Source organism: Acomys minous, assembly GCF_964271855.1.
Source record: "Acomys minous genome assembly, chromosome: 16".
Lineage (NCBI taxonomy): Eukaryota > Metazoa > Chordata > Mammalia > Rodentia > Muridae > Acomys > Acomys minous.
Genome location: NC_140498.1, coordinates 20314304 through 20327551, shown reverse-complemented (window position 1 = coordinate 20327551; position 13248 = coordinate 20314304). Strand labels below are relative to the sequence as shown.

Sequence of the window (13248 nt, the reverse complement as noted above, 5' to 3'; positions counted from 1 at the left end):
GAAGCAAGCCCGTACTACAGAAGCCCCGCGGCCCACCGAAGCTCGCGGGGGGCGGGGCGGGGCTTGGGGGTTGTCTTAAAACGGCTGACGCAGAGGCCTCTGGGAAATGTAGTTCACGCCAGACCCAGGGATCCTGGGATTTGAAGTAGTCGGCTTTGGCCCCTCAGACGCGCAGCTGCAGTGGAGCGCCCCCATATCCCTCTCCCTCCCACCCCCCAGAAAAAGGTCCCGGGCTAGCCAGCTCTGTGGAGTCTTGGGTGTGAGGTGCATTGTAATGGCATTTGTGTGAATGGTGGTGAGGCTAGCTGACTGTGACAGAAAACAGGCCTATGCCTCCTGCAGTCACTCACTGAAACCATCTTGTGTTGTAAGCCTTTTGAAATTAACCAGAGAACAAAAGGGAACATCACTTGGTATGCAGTGCTTTTTAGTGGGATGGAGAGTAAACAGTGAGCTGTAAAAATAATTATGTATTGATTTAGACTCAGAGGGTATTACAGAAAAAAGGAAAAGGACAAGATAGCTGAAACCGTGAGCGCCAGGATTTTAAACAAACAAACAAACAAACAAACAAATGAAGAATGATAGCAGAAGACACCTGTATTGACCTCTGGTCTGAGCACACCATCACACACACACCCCGCCCCCCACATACACATAGCTTGTTATAAAAGAACTTGTTTCAGCCTCACCTGGCTACCAAGGAAACTGGGACTTCTTGGCACATCGCTGTCGATAAAGCTACTGTGTCTTGCAAGTTTTTTGTTACTCAATAAATTCTGAAATAAACGTGTTCATCTCTTTCTGATATAGCGCGTTCAGAGCAAACGACCAAATATAGTCTTGCTTTGCTTAACAACAGGTATACAATTTCCGAGAAATGTGTTATTTCCTTATCTAAACAGTAAAACACTCTGGGATTGTACTTGCTATCCATTTGTATGCCTAGAAACACAAAGGTTTGCTTATCACAAAAATATAAATAATGTGCTACATTTTTATAAAAGCTACATAACTAAGGGGTAGGAAATCTCATGAGACCACCATTATATATAGCAACAGAACTCAGGGTAATACAGTGCACATATGCATGTGTGTGCATACGAAACTGCACCCCCAAACACCTGAGATTCTCTGAGATTCTCCAGGAGAAAAGACCAAGTCCACAATTGTCCAAAATTAAAGCAAGCTATAGTTTGGGGTGCACCTGGGACTGCCTTACCCTAAGTTGGGATTTGAGAGAGTAGCCCCAAATGGCCTCTTAAAGTCCCTCTTACAGGAGAGATAAGGTGTTCACAGGGGCAAGAGAGTTGGTTGTGATACTTTGTTGAAAGGGGTACAATGAGAGGGGAAGGCACAGAGGTGACGATACATGTTAAGCGCATGGGGTTGCAAGCGTTTTGCATGAGACCTAAAAACTACAAATAGAAACTTTATTTAGGAAGGACTTAACCGAGGACAGACAGGAACTTCTTTAACTAGGATTTAGAATAGGAACTTTCTAGTTACAGTTAGACGTCTTAACTTGCAAGGACTTAGCACAGAACAAACAGGAACTTCTTTTTAACTGTCTCAACTGAAAACAGAGCTCTTAACCTGTAAGGTCTGTGTGGAGGTTTAGATAGGAATGGCTCCTGTGGACTCATGTGTTCGAATGCTTGACCACAGGAAGTGACACTATTAGGAGGTGTGGCCTTGCTGCAGGAAGTGCGTCACTGTGGAGGTGGGCTTTGAGGTTATATATACTTAGGCTACGCCCAGTGTGAGACACAGTCCCCCTTCTGCTGCCTGTGGATCAAGATGAAGAACTCTCAGCTCCTTCTCCAGCACCGTGCCTGCTGCACGCTGCCATGATTCCCGCCATGGTGATGATGGACCAAACCTCTGAAACTGTAAGCCAGCCCCAATGAAGTGCTTGCCGTGGTCATGGTGTCTCTTCACAGCATGGAAACCCTAAGACACTATATTTTCCCCTTTGGGCTCCCACTAACTAGTCCTTGTGCCTGTTTTGGCCTCACAGCACCAGTGTGAGGGAATCTTCTCAGCTCTCACGCCATGTCCCTGTTGCTAATAAGCTACTGTAAGCGTTCACTGTAGTGACAGGAATCCCTAATTTGGGTGTAGCAGCAGGAACAGCTGAGATCTCACATCTTAAACCACAAGCGGAAAGCAGTGAGAGCGCACTTGAAATGACTTTTTGAACTCCCACTGCTCCCACTGAAATGCTCCTTACAGCAAGGCACACCCCTCCTAAGCCTCCCCAAACACCACCACCTTAGAAGCAAGTATTCAAACGCCAGAGGCTACGGTGGGACTCACTACATCGTTCAAACCACTACAGCTATCTTGGACTTAGTCCATGAAATATTGGCCAACACCTTGACTAATAACCCATTTGAAGTAGAATCTGCTGAATTTTGGAAGAAGTTGACTTGTTAACATTTAATGGAACCAAAAACTGCTGGCAAAATAAGAAATCCTAGGACAGATAGACTGGCCATGTCCTTCCAGCAATGATTTGGAAAGCTGTCCACGAGAAGAAAGCGTTGGGGCGATCTTTTTGTGCACTGTGTATTCAATTGTGACTTCTGTGCTGGCAGCCCGCTGAGAACTGTCTGGATTTTGCTACTGTTCATCACTTGCCTCAGTACTTTGTAACATTCACCTTCCTCGCTTCTGATTGGTTAAATAAAGAGCTGATGGTCAATATCTAGGCAGGAGAGGAAAGGCAGGACTTCCAGGCTGAGAGAGGGTCCCTGTGGCAAGAGTCAGATGTGGTAGATTCACCAGTTTGACAGGGAGGAACAGACGTTGGGACTGAGAGAGAGAAAGGCCATGTGTGTGGGGGGGGGTGGGGGGGGGTGGAGTAGAACAGTAGGCTAATTAAGTTAGATGAGGCCTAGGCTATGATAAAAATGAGTACGTCTCTGTGTCTTTATTCTAAGTGCTGATGGCTTGAGAAAGCCCGGCAATAGGAAGGAGAGGAAGGTTTGGCACTAAGAAGACCTGCCCACCAGGGAAGAGCAGGAAGCGAAGAGCCCATTGTGTCAAGGCAGTGGGTGGCAGGGGGTTTGTGTTAGCAGTACACGTTACCAAGCTGTCTTGTTAGGGTTGCTGTGGTAAAACATTGTGACCAAAACAACTTGAGGAGGAAAGGGTTTATTTCAGTGTATAGTTCCACACCTCAGTCCATCACTGAAGGAAGTCAGAGTAGGAACTCAAGACAAAACCTTGGGAGGAGGCAGGAGCTGATGCAGAGGCCACAGAAGGAGGCTGCTTACTGGTTTGCTCCTCATGGCTTGCTCCATCTCCTTTTCTGTCTGTCTGTCTTTCTTTCTTTTGTTTTCATTCATTCATTCTTTCTTTTTCATTTGTTTCTTTTCTTTCTCTTTGTTTCTTTCTTTCTCTCATTCTCATTCTTTGTTTGTTTCTCATTCTTTATTTCTTTCTTTTTAGCACCAAGGGCCACCAGCTCAGGAGTGACACCGTTCACAGTGAGCTTGAGCCCTCTCTCCTCAATCAACAATCAAGAAAATGCTCCGCAGCCCTGCCTACAGGACAACCTGTCGGGTGCATTTTCTCAATTGAGGTTCACTCTTTCCAAATGAATCTAGCCTATGTCAAGTTGACATAAAACTAGCCAGCACACAAGCTATCCCACATTTGGATAATTCTAAAATCAAGAGCCACGTCATCAGTCCATAAGTTTACTTTTCTGGTATTGGTGGTCCCTGGGTTCCTTTAATTAAAAAAAAATCATCTATTCTTTGAAAACTTCATCCATGTATTCAATATAGCTTGATCATATCCCACACCTTTTCCCCTTCCAACTTTTTCTAGATCCACCCCCCACACCTCCCTCCCAACTTTATAACCCACTGAGTCCAATTAGAGAAGTCCCTGTGTGCCTTTGTGCAGGGCCATCCACTGGGGCATGGCAACCTATGAGAAACCGGACACAACCCAGAGGACGGACACACCACAGAGGACAGACACACTGCAGAGGAAACTGACTGACTCTCCCCTCTGAGCCTCCGTATACTGCAAATAGTTCTCAGCTAGGCATGAAGCCTCGTGAGCTGGCTCCCTTCCGAGGGCCCGATGCCGTGTGGGACTTGTGCAGCTGATCACAGCTGCTGTGACTTCAAGCGTGCAACAGCCCAGAAGACAGTTTCACAGCAGTCCCCACCAGGTTCTGGATCTTACAATATTTCTGCCCGTTCTTCCTAGACAGTCTCTGAGCCTTGAGGGGAGGAGCGACGCACTCACACTTCAGGGTTCCTTTCGAAGAGAAAGTGAAGGTTCTGGATTGGTTCATTGTTCCAGTAGCAATGTCCTTGAGGCTCTGAGTGCTTTTCAGAAAACAAGATCTGGAGAAGTAGAGGAAGTTAATTTTTTGGAGTTTGATACCTGTCCATGCACTTAAGACCCGATAAAGATAAAGTCTCTTTAAAATAGGCTGGAGAGAAGGCTCAGTAATTAAAAACGCTCGCTGCTCTTGCAGAGGACCTGAGCTCAGCTCCTAGCATCTATAGGATAGCTCTCAGTCACTTGTAAGTCTAGTGCCAGGGGGCTCACTGCCCTCCTCTGAACCCCATGGGCACCTGCACTCACACATACACAGACACCCCCACCCCCCACCCCCAGCATGTGCAGATCATTTAAAAAGAAGTAGGAATTGTATGAAGCTGATTGCTTGGATGACCCTGTGGGGCTATAGGAGCATCAGAATTCCTGGCTGGACTGTGTCTGTATGACCATTTTACCAGGAGCTGCTAGAGCTTTGTTTCTACTTCATTTTTGTTGATGTTGGATCCTTAAAACCATGTAGGTGGGAAAAAAAAAAAGTAACCTTTAAGGAATTATTAGCTGGGGTGTGGTGGCGCACACCTTTAATCCCAGTGCTTGGAGACAGAGGCAGGTGGATCTCTGAGTTTGGGACCAGCCTGGTCTATAGAGTGAGTCTAGGACAGCCAAGACTACACAGAGAAACCCTGTGTCAAAAAAAAAAAAAAAAAAAAAAAAGAAAGAAAGAAAAAAAACAATAAAATAAAAATTAATTAATTAATTAATTAATTAATTAAAACCACTCCAGGCTTCTTGTGTCAGGCAAATAAACCCTATCCTCCTCAAGTTGTTCTTGGTCATGGTGTTTATCATGTTAATAAAAAGCAAACTGGGGCCGCCCTGCCCTGATTTGGCCTTATTCAGGCAGAGTGTGAAGTTCCTCACAAGCACCCAGAGATGGGAAGCCCTTCTTCAGTGACCCCACAAGAGCAGCAGGAACACCCAGGGGATAAGGACTTGGAATGGCTCCAAACAGCTGTCAGGGTATTACAGAGGACTAGGGCGCCCAACATGGCTCTTTTGATGAGACAATTGATACAAGCGAGGTGATCCACTCACGTGTGTTGGCCCTTGCTAACGCCCTCGCCCCCCGCCCCCAACCGTCTAAGAGCAATTGGCATTTGCTTAGAATAGATGATGATGGGGCCTTCGGGGATTCTACTAATCTTCTGAAAGAACGTTTCTCTACATAATTCTAACCCTAGCGGCTCTTATACATCTGAAAAAGCATCGGAAAGAACAGTAAAGATGACAGTTCAGGGGATTAAAGGGAGGCACTCTCAGTAGCCTTAACATTATTGTTGGATAAAAATCCTCATGCCAGGACTCGGTTACTTCCCTACATTTTTTTTTTTTTGAGACAGTCTCACTTTTTAACCCTGGCTGGACTGGAATTCACTATATAGACAAAGCCAGCATCAAACACAGAGACCTGCTAATGCCTCCAGAGTGCTGGGATTACAGGCATGTGCCACCACACCCAGAATAATCCCTAATAATCTGTTGGCCATAAACTATAAAAGGCTGTTACCCCTGCTGTTGGGTGCATGCCACACCTAGATGGTAGGCGTCTCTTGCTAAAGACACTATATACTTTGGTTGAAGGACATGGAGAAGTCAGACAGAGACAAAGTGGAAATTTCCCCCCTTGCTAGGTGGGTGGTTCAAGGTTCTGGGGACAAATTGTCATGGATGGTCCTGCTTGACTATGGACCGCTCACTACCAGCACACCAGGCAAAATTTCCCTATTCACAAAATAGTGGCACTGTGGTTGGTCCACCTAACTGCTTTCTGATTGGATTAAGGCCCACTCCCCAGAAGCTCACTCTGATACTGTAAGCCAAATCCTATGCTTTGGGGGAAGCAACTGCTATTGTTTTGTTAAGTGGATGGGACGTGCCTGTCAACTTGCCTTCTAAATACCTATGCTTATGTCCATAAATTAGTACTGTTGTGAACTTCGGTCCTGGGGTGAAGCCTTTTGTAATGGGTGGGGTACTGCAGAGACTCATAACCTATTCAAGGTCCGGGTGACGGGTGTGTGGCACAGGGGCCCCAATGCTCAGTTCCGAGATGGAGAAAAACAGAGCCCTCACCTCCCTCAAGGCTTGGAGAGCTCTGTGGAATAGCAGCAGAAGTCAAGGTTAGGTTGTGTTCCACCTTCAGGGGGAGGACCAGGTCCACAAGATGCAGGAAGCTAAGGAAACTTACGAGGATAAGGAAGCTAATGAAATGCAAGGAGCTTAGAGCTGAAATGCTCACAGCTGCCTTCCCCAAGGCTATAAAAAAAAAAAAGCAACGGACAGCTGTTGAGGGATTCTCTGCATGGCAAGTTGTACAGGGAGCTCCAGGGTGCCGCTCCCCTCCGGCATCGCCCACACTAGTCTAGGCTTCTGGGTGTTGAGTTTGCCTTTGGGTCACCCATGTTCCAGTTAAGAGTAGCACCCCACTGATGCTCCCATAAGAAGAAACCTCAGTAAACTCATTGGTTTGCTTAACCAGACTTGGGTGGGATTCCTTCTTTGGTCTGAGTGCCCTGTACTCCAGAAGTCACACGATAGAGATGTCGGGGTGATAGGAGTTGGACTGTCCCATCCCAAGTGTTCAGATCCATTGAGAGGTCTGTTAGAGGGACCTGGTCTATTTCTGCACATGACTGACTGAGATCTGTCACTATCATCTTGTTCGTCATGATTCTTTCCCTGGTTTCCCAGGCCACAGTGAATCCCCTAGATGTTCCTTCTACCGTGTGATTGGTTCCTCCATAGTAATGATAATTTTGTCATATTTTAATGTGTTAGTCACAGCCAGTTGAATGTATACTTTTTTTTTTCCATGACAGGTGCATGTTTGCCACTTGGCCTTTTGCATCGTCCAAAGTATATTTCTTAATGTCTTAAGCGAAGCCATGGTGCAGTTCTGAACAGTGACCACCAGAGGGCAGTGCTGTCTTACTCATTTCTGTAGACTCTGCTCTTTGCTTCCTGAGATCTTAGATGGTTGGCATACCCTCCCCTTGCTCCTGGACCAGAAAGGAGAGTTCTGAGTGTTAGCTGCAAACACCTGGCTTGTCAGATTAGAAAACTGTCTGCCTTCTGCATTTCAGGTGTCCCTGTGCTAGCCTCAGACTGTCTTGAGACTGTTGTCTCCACATTCCTGTCATTGCTGGCTTGCTGTCTGGCTTTCGCACATCTAGCTTTCTTGGACAGCTTAGGCCTGTCTGCCAAAGGCTGGTGCAGCCAAGAGTGGGCTGGCCCATCCCACCACACCAATCACCAGTCAAGACCCTCTCTCACATATATGTGGTCACAGGCGCGTCTGATCTGCGCAATCCTTCAGTGCAGACGCCTTTGGATGACTTTAGGCTGTGTCAAATTGACAGCTTAATCTAATAATCAGGATCCCGCCATCTCCTAGTTCTGTAAAGAGCCTCTTAGATCCTGCGTAGGGGCCCCCTGGAACCTCGAGACTCAAGGGAGCTAATAGCTCCCTTAAGGCCTGTTACATACCCTTGAAGGACTGCTGTGTAGTCCGTTGTTGGGCCATATAAGGCATTTGTCGTAATTTAATTTCTTGTTGCTGTAATAAAACCCACTGACCAGAACAGACATTTGGGAGGGAAGGCTTTATTTATGTTTACAGAGTACATTTAATAATGGAGGACCGCCAAAGCAGGCATTCAAAGCGGGGACCCCCACCCCACCCCGCACTTCTGCTTAGCTTTTTTCTATAGCTCAAGACTGCCTGCTTAGACCACCTACTTAGACCACCTGCTTAGGGATGGTGCCACTCACAATAGGCCAGGCCCTTCTACATCAATAAATAAGAAATGCCTCACCGACCTTGCCACAGGCTAGTCTAATCAAGCTGAGGTTCCCTTTTCCTGGGTGACTCTGTTGGGTCAAGTTAAATGTGACATCTTCCTGTATCCTAGAGAGAACCAGAGTCCAATTTTCAACATTTAAGTAAGAAAATCTGACCATGTATGTTATTCCCAAAAGATATAATTTCATTGGCTGGTTAGGGTTGAGTGGGAAAGTTCCAGATACCTTGTATCTGGCCCTCTGGGGCAAGGTCCACACAGCCATTATAACCCTTATGACAAGGCTTGGTGCGTAGCTCAGTTAGTAGCAGGCACAGAGCCCTGGGTTCAATTCCCCAGCATTATGTAAACTGAGTGTGGTTGGCCCAAGCCTGTAATCTCAGCACTTGGGAGAAAACAGGAGGCTCACCCTGAGCTAGTTTAGGTTAGACATAAACCTCTCTCTCCAAATGGGGGAAAATAAGGCTGGAGAGATGGCCGGCTGATGAAGAAGACTTGATACCAGTCACAAAGGCTAGATTTCTGATCCCAGCACCAGCATAAGAAGCTGTGCGCCACAGCAGGTCTGAAACCCCATCTCTGAGTGTGTCAGAGACAGGAGGATCACTGTGACTTGCTCTGCTCCAGAGGAGTAGACAGGGTGTGGCTGAGGAGGACGCCCCATGTCCTATTTTAGCCTCTACACCTGTACACAGTGTGTGCACCTGCATACACATATACACGCCCACATGTGGATGTACACACACATTCTTTTAAAAAATAAACTGCATGGCAGAGGCAACCCCCCCACCCCCACCCCCACCCCTACCCCATTGAATTAAGCTCTGTATATTTAATAGCCCAAATGACCTTAAGGGACAAGACAGTCTCCATCATGCTGTGGGAGTGGTACTCATTCGGAACCCACTCATCCACTGAGGAAAGAACTCATTGGCTTTAGGCTAGAGAACCCTGATTCTAGGCTCCCTGCGGCCCAGGAAGATTGGGAATTAATGAAGTGTCTAGACCTTCGCCATGAAAGCTCTTCCTCACTTCCTGTGGCGTCGTGTGGTGCGCGTAGCAGGGCTGGGTGAGGGTACTGACTTTCCTAGTGACACGAGCAGAGAGAGCCTGGAAAAGTCTGAAGGATGATGAAGATTCAGCAGCAGCACAGCGGTCCAAACGCAAGCCGAGGGGAGCGGGGTCCCAGCATTCAGGTTGCGCCCCCTGCTGGGGAGCCCGAGGAAGGAGGGAGATATCAGAAAGAAAAAAGGAGTGGACGGAAGGGCTGCGCTTTGGTTTTCTTGTCTTAATGGCATTGCCCTGTAAGCTCCAAAAGCGGGTTCTATGGTTGCGCCTCCTTTCTGTTATTTGAAGGCGTCTTTCCCAGAGCGCCTGCCCTTTCCTGCCTCTGCCCACAAGCCTTTGGCTGTGGTTAGTAGTTGCCCGTGATGGTCCAGGCTGAGTTTGGGTGTCAATCTGGGATAGAGGGAATCTGGTAGAGTTCGAGACTCTGGCGGCTGATTCTGGAGACCAAGTGAGGGTTCATGCACGCACGGCCAGGCAAACAGTCCGGCCCACGGCAGCACCTTCATCTTTCTTTCCTGAATATGCTGGTCCAAACCGAGAGTGGACAGAGAGCCATCTGTTTGGGTGCCACTGCCAAGCATCCCTCGGAGAGGTGAAACACCGTCTCAAAGGCTAAAAAGTAGGGAAGGTAACTGAGAGCAGAAGCCGTGGCGCTACAAGTAAAAGCCAGAGGGGAGGGGCTCAGAGCAGTTACACCTCCTCCCTGGGAGAGTTGAGAGGCCACATTTCCGACCTGCCCTCCTCACTCCTATTACACGAGAACAGGGTTCTTCCTCCCCAGTTCCGTCGTTTTCCAGAAGTCAAGCATTTCTTTACGGAAATAAAATGGCCGTGCACACTCTTCTCTCTCTTGTGGGTCATTTCTGTGTTTTTATGGAGGAAGGCCGATAAAGTCTCAGAACATCGATAAATGTCCAGGAAACTCCACGGGATAAAGTGATGGGAGCAAAGGTTGGTTAGCTGCCACAGAGGACATGGCTCGTCTTTTGTCGGAGGCCCCCTCAGCGCTGTTAGGACTTCCCAGGCGTCTGGTTCCAAAGCTGTGTTGATCACGCTCATCAGCATCAGCATCCTCTTTTAGCAAAGACCACAAGCAAACATCCTTGAGGTCGCTGTATCCCTGGACAGCAGGAAAACTCTGTCTTCTGAAAATTAACTTTGTGGTATCTTCGGTCCTAAAAAAAATGTTGTGATATCCTCAGTCCTCAAGAAAAGCTGAAAGGGTGAATCAGACTATTTTAAAAAAAACAAAAAACTGTCTCTGTCAGGAGACTTGAGTGTTGTGGGTTCAAGTCTTTCAATGTCCTCCTTTGCCTTCAGGCAGCACCTCTCCCTGAAGTCTTCCAACCCGTAGGCTCTCTGAGAAAAGTCATCTCGCGTTGTGTCGTCTGACTTGCCTCCAGGTCTCTGTAACATGGGAGAGTAGGGAGAGAAGCCGAGAAAGTCAAGAAGGTCACGGGGTTGGGGGTGGGGTGGGGTGCAGGAGCTGTGGTGCTGCAGGTAAAAGCCGACAGCCACTGCTGTTATTTTCCCTCTCTTCTTTTATGATTTTTTTCAAAATTATTCCCGGAGAAAAACACTTGAGAGTTGTTCAGGCGTTAGAACCGTTGGTGATGAGTCACCGGTGACGGAAGCTCTGGTCACACCCCTCCTTAAGGCCCGAGGCTGCCAGGGGAAGCACCGTCAATTGTCAATGCCAAAGCACAGGGTCCTCAGGGTGCGCCAGAGAGGGAGCCTTTTAACTGGCTTCCCTGAAGCCCTGAGAATAGTTGCATAGCTCCGTGAGGATTTTTTTTTTTTTTGTAGTTGTTGTTTTTGTTTTTTCCTCCTTCATTAGACCTAAGTAGGCGGGAGTCCAGCGTCCCTGGCCTGTTTTCTTCATCTGGCATTATGAAGTGCCATTCTAAGACAGACTATTAAATCAGGCATGGTGGCGCACACCTTTAATCCCAGCACTCAGGGAGGCAGAGGCAGGCGGATCTCTGTGAGTTCGAGGCCAGCCTGGTCTACAGCGAGAGTCCAGGAAAGCCACGGTACACAGAGAAACACTGTCTCGAAAAAACAAAACAACAACAACAACAAAAACCAAGCAAACGACAAACAAAAGAAGAAACTCAAAGAAAAAAGAAAGAAAGAAAAGAAAAGAAAAAGAAAACAACTAAGCCAAACCAACCAACCAACCAACCAACTTGAGTGGCGCGTGTGGGGCTAAGCTGCAGCCTGTAGAGGGCTGGCCAGCATGTGCAACAGTTTAGTCAAAATTGGAGCTAAGTAGTAAAAGCGCAGAAACATTTAACTCAGGATATTTTACATTTGAGGAAAGGGACTTCAGTGTGGATGGAACTGAGCTCATCGGGTGAAAGGTGGGAATTTATAACAAAATCACAGTGAGAATGAGAGGCTAGGAGGAGGCTAAGGGGGAACTGGAGGGGGGGGGGGACACGGGAGGGGCGGGAGAGGGCGGGGGAGGGGACAGGGGGCTCGGGAGGGCAGGGGGGACGGCAGAGGCAAGAGAGGCGGGGGGGGGGGGGGGGAGTGGCAAGGGGGGCCTGGAGGGCAGGGGGAACCGGAGGGGCAGGAGGAGCAGAGGGCCGCGGGGGGGGGGCAGGGGGGACAGGAGGGGCAGGAGGAGCAGAGGGCCGCGGGGGGGGGGCAGGGGGGACAGGAGGAGCAGAGGGCCGCGGGGGGGGGGCAGGGGGAACCGGAGGGGCAGGAGGAGCAGAGGGCCGCGGGGGGGGGGGCAGGGGGAACCGGAGGGGCAGGAGGAGCAGAGGGCCGCGGGGGGGGGGCAGGGGGGACAGGAGGGGCAGGAGGAGCAGAGGGCCGCGGGGGGGGGGCAGGGGGAACCGGAGGGGCAGGAGGAGCAGAGGGCCGCGGGGGGGGGCAGGGGGGACAGGAGGGGCAGGAGGAGCAGAGGGCCGCGGGGGGGGGCAGGGGGAACCGGAGGGGCAGGAGGAGCAGAGGGCCGCGGGGGGGGGGGGAGCAGGGGGAACCGGAGGGGCAGGAGGAGCAGAGGGCCGCGGGGGGGGGGGGGGCAGGGGAGACAGGAGGGGTAGGAGGGGCGGGAGGGGCAGAGGGGGCAGGAGGAGACTCTGGCTAACGGGACCTTTAACGTTATTCTTGGAGGAGGGACATCCGCTATCACTCAGAGGAGTGGGTGATGAGTAGGAGGATCAGATATGAAGACTGTGGGTCCAGGATAAGACACCTTAACAGGATCTGTGCCAAAACTGGAGAGTTGTAGCTGTCTCTAAAATTATTGTCAGCTGACTCCAATCTCTGGCTGATGGCGGAGAGCTGGAGTTGTGGATCAGTTTAGGACATGCTAGGAAACCCTCCAGTCTTCTGTTCTAGGAGGGCCCAGGGTCTCGCAAAAACTCGTCAAATAAAAATAAAGTCTTCAGAAAAAAAAGACCCGAAAGCATTTTTAAGTTTTGAGCAAAGATAAGTACATTAAATGAACATATTTGTTCATTCGTTTATTGAGATTAACGAGCCTGCCTGAAGGGTGCCGTGTCCCCAGGGAATGCAGGGCACTCAGGGCTTGGATGGGACACACTGCTTAGGACTGCTGGGCTTGTGCCCTTACCTCAAGACAACCCTGTACGCCCAGGCACTGTCTGGGTTCCACGCTCCGTCGTCTTGGATCACGTCGACCTGTTCATTCAACACTTTTAAACATCTGTTCTTCTTGTAATCAAAGTGGCAAGTTAGTTGTAAGAATAAGTTCTTAGCCGGGCGTGGTGGCACACACCTTTAATTTCCAACCCCCACCCCCTAAGACACACACTTGGGAGGCAGAGGCAGGAGGATAGCTGTGAGTTCAAAGCCAGTCTGGTCTATCAAGCGAGTCCAGGACAGCCAAGGCTACACAGAGAAACCCTGTCTCAAAAAACAAAAACAAAACAAAACAAAAACAAAAATAGCTTCTTAGAGCTTTATATTTATGTATGTGTGTGCATGACGCCTGAGGAGCCTAGAGGAAGGTGTGCCCCTTACAGCTAGGGTT

The 13248-nt window shown here is 49.0% G+C and overlaps 1 protein-coding gene across 16 annotated transcripts in view; it reads left to right on the top strand.

Moving 5' to 3' along the window:
• The window catches only part of LOC311587252 (olfactory receptor 1f45-like), an 80195-nt gene that overhangs the window by 39779 nt on the left and 27168 nt on the right, over nucleotides 1-13248 (top strand). For 14 of the 16 annotated variants that reach the window (XR_014775804.1, XR_014775805.1, XM_084763822.1 and 11 more), the window contains exon 1: nucleotides 10900-11602. The exons of the other annotated variants lie outside the window; for them this stretch is intronic. The gene's annotated coding sequence lies outside the window, so the exon portion shown is untranslated. Of the gene's footprint in view, nucleotides 1-10899; nucleotides 11603-13248 lie in introns of those variants that run through there. 16 annotated transcript variants of the gene reach the window in all.